Source organism: Schistocerca nitens, chromosome 8 (genome assembly GCF_023898315.1).
Source record: "Schistocerca nitens isolate TAMUIC-IGC-003100 chromosome 8, iqSchNite1.1, whole genome shotgun sequence".
Lineage (NCBI taxonomy): Eukaryota > Metazoa > Arthropoda > Insecta > Orthoptera > Acrididae > Schistocerca > Schistocerca nitens.
In genome coordinates this window covers 536,295,056-536,298,316 of record NC_064621.1, presented here as the reverse complement: position 1 = coordinate 536,298,316, position 3,261 = coordinate 536,295,056, and the positions used below count along the sequence as shown (strand labels likewise).

The window sequence follows — 3,261 nt, the reverse complement described above, 5'->3', positions numbered from 1 at the left end:
GGAGATATTCTTTCCGAAAAGTTTTGGGACTGCTTCCAGAGTTCGAATTAAGGGCTTACTGTTACACTTTAAGTGAGTTTACAACTGTGCTCCTTGCGGCTGTAGCCTGCCCCACATGAAAGAAGAGGCACCCAGTGTGAGCACAGATATAAATGAAACCCACTCGTGCCGGCCGGGGTGGCCGAGCGGTTCTAGGCGCTACAGTCTGGAACTGCGCGACCACTACGGTAACAGGTTCGAATCCTGCCTCGGGCATAGCTGTGTGTGATTTCCTTAGGTTTTTTAAGCACTCCGTCTTCAGGCCACGAGTGACCTACCGGGACCATCCGACCGCCGTGTCATCCTCAGAGGAGGATGCGGATAGGAGGGGCGTGGGGTCAGCACACCGCTCTCCCGTTCGTTATGATGGTATTCTTGACCGAAGCCGCTACTATTCGGTCGAGTAGCTCCTCAATTGGCATCACGAGGCTGATTGCACCCAGAAAAATGGCAACGGCCCATGGCGGCGTGGATGGTCACCCATCCAAGTGCCGACCACGCCCGACGGCGCTTAACTTCGGTGATCTCACGGGAACCGGTGTAACCACTGCGGCAAGGCCGTTGCCGTGATGTCCTTAGGTTAGTTAGGTTTAAGTAGTTCTGAGTTCTAGGGGACTGATGACCTCAGAAGTTAAGTCCCATAGTGCTCAGAGCCATTTTAGCCAAACCCACTCGTACGCACATGTTGAGGAAGAGGCATGTACCTACACGCGTGCCTCCACTTGCGAGTGGGATAAGCACAGTCATACCACAGTCTAATAAATACAGTTATGGCACCCTCTGGTCCGAAAGTTGTTACCGTTTGACAGTTGGAGCGTCACTAGCGCTTCAAGCGGTGGGAAAACACACAGTCACATGCATCCTAAGGATAATGATAATTATTTTCTACTTAATTAACGAAACAATAGTTGTAATTGTGCGTTGCATGCGTTATAAAATTACTTAGAGACACGAATTATCGTGAAATACGTGTAAAATCACCCGAATCACACTGATTCAATGACACCAGCAGAGTGTCCGTGCGGTTCTAGGCACTACAGTCTGGAGCCGAGCGACCGCTACGGTCGCAGGTTGGAATCCTGCCTCGGGCATGGATGTGTGTGATGTCCTTAGGTTAGTTAGGTTTAATTAGTTCTACGTTCTAGGCGACTGATGACCTCAGAAGTTAAGTAGCATAGCGCACAGAGCCATTTTTGAATGACATCAGCTACAATTAGTTTACGAAGAAATACTTTAGAATATGTGTATACTTGTAGCTTACTCCGCTGAAAGCAAGAGAATATAAACATAATTTATGCGTTCAAAGCCTATACTTATGTTGTTGTCTGTTGCCATCATAGGCACTTTCCCTGACACTTAAACTTTTTTATGGATTCCACTGATTTGCCCATTCATACATTTCACTCGGCTTTCCATTACATAGATAATTTTGTAAATGTAATTACTTTTTCTTCAACAGCGAACATGTTGAAGATTCTTGACGTTTGTGGTTCAAATTTAGCAACGATTGTGGAATTGGTTTCTTCTATGTCGGGAAACATTTTTATTGCTTTTGACGGTTTATTCTCTGTGGTGGCTTATTTCGAACATTAAATAGTGTAGGTGTTACATCCTATACAGGGTGTATCATAATTAATGGCGTAAACGCATGCAGTTGAAAGTACACGATACTAGAAGCAAAAAAGTCTCAGTAAACATAGGGTCGAAAATGCATGCCTTAAGTGCTACGAGCAATTTTTCATCTTCGATACTGTGAAGCAAATCTCTTCTACTGCAAGGTCTTTACTTTCCACATTTTGGGAAGTAGTAGTACGGACCAAAACAAGAAAAAAATATCCAGTAAACATTTGCTCTAAAATGTATACCTTGAGAGCTATGAGCACGTGCTCATCTTCGCTACTTGGAAACACAACTCTTCTAAAGAACAATTCCTCATAACTTCCAAGGTATGGATTTTAGAGCAAATCTTTACTGGACATTTTTTCTTGTTTTCGTCCATACTACCACTTTCCAAAATGTGGAAAGCAAAGAGCTTGCAGTAGAAGAGATTTGCTTCACAGTACCGAAGATGAAAAATTGCTCGTAGCTCTTAAGGTATGCATTTTTGATCTTATGTTTACTGAGACTTTTTTGCTTCTAGTATCGTGTACTTTCAACTGCATGCGTTTACGCCATTATTTATGGTACACCCTGTATAGGTTTCCTACGTTCCAAAGTCATCGATTTGGCTGAAAGTGTATTGAACAAAACTCCACTTTGTTGTTGTGCAGAAGGTCTGGTCTTCTGTTTATTGCTAGCAATTTTTTTGTTGTTAAAGGAAAAAGAGATTATTCACTGCATGTCTGAACGTTATAAGAGATTGGAAATTGGTGGTAAGCTTTTGGACCAAACTGCTGAGGTCATCGGTCCCTAGACTTACTCAGGACTTAATCTAACTTAAACTAACTTACGCTAGGGACAACACAAACACCCATGCCCGAAGAAGGACTCGAAACTTTGACGTGGGAAGCCGCGCGTTCCGTGACAAGTCGCCTCAGACCGCGCAGCTACGCCGCGCGTCGAAACGTTACAAGAAAATTATTAATAAACTGTCCTGTTATATGAATGAGTGGTCCGACACCACGCCTTCAAATAGCTGATTCGCCTAGTTGAGCACTGGATCTACCTTCATCATTGCGGATGCACCAGTACGTCCGACACTCTGAGGGAATCTCACAGTTGTGAGGGTGGAAGAAATGGACAGGGACCCCGGATAGGTGGCGCTCGGTGGGTGTCTGGGTCGACAATGAGGCGTGCCGGGATAGTCCACACATTTGCGATAACCCTGTATCCCAGATGGCGCAATGGTTAACGCACATGCCTCGTAAGCTGGAGCCGCGCGGGATTAGCAGAGGGGTCTGGGCGCTGCAGTTAAGGACTGTGCGGCTGGTCCCGGTGGAGGTTCGAGTCCTCCCTCGGGCATTGGTGTGTGTGTTTGTCCTTAGGATAATTTAGGTTAGGTAGTGTGTAAGCTTAGGGACTGATGACCTTAGCAGTTAAGTCCCATCAGATTTCACACACATATGAACATTTTTTCGTAGGCTGGTGATCCCGGTCCGGTACACATTTTCACTCGTCGCCGCTGATTCCGCGTAATGTCTCGATGCAGCTGACATCAATTATCCCTTTCCTTCCCTTTCTCCCCCCCCCCTCCACCTTCAGTTTACATAAAGAATAACAAAT

At 45.4% G+C, this 3,261-nt stretch overlaps 1 pseudogene; it reads right to left on the bottom strand.

The window, feature by feature from the left end:
* Positions 1–487: 487 nt before the first annotated feature.
* Positions 488–605, bottom strand: LOC126200065 (5S ribosomal RNA; annotated as a pseudogene).
* Positions 606–3,261: the final 2,656 nt, after the last annotated feature.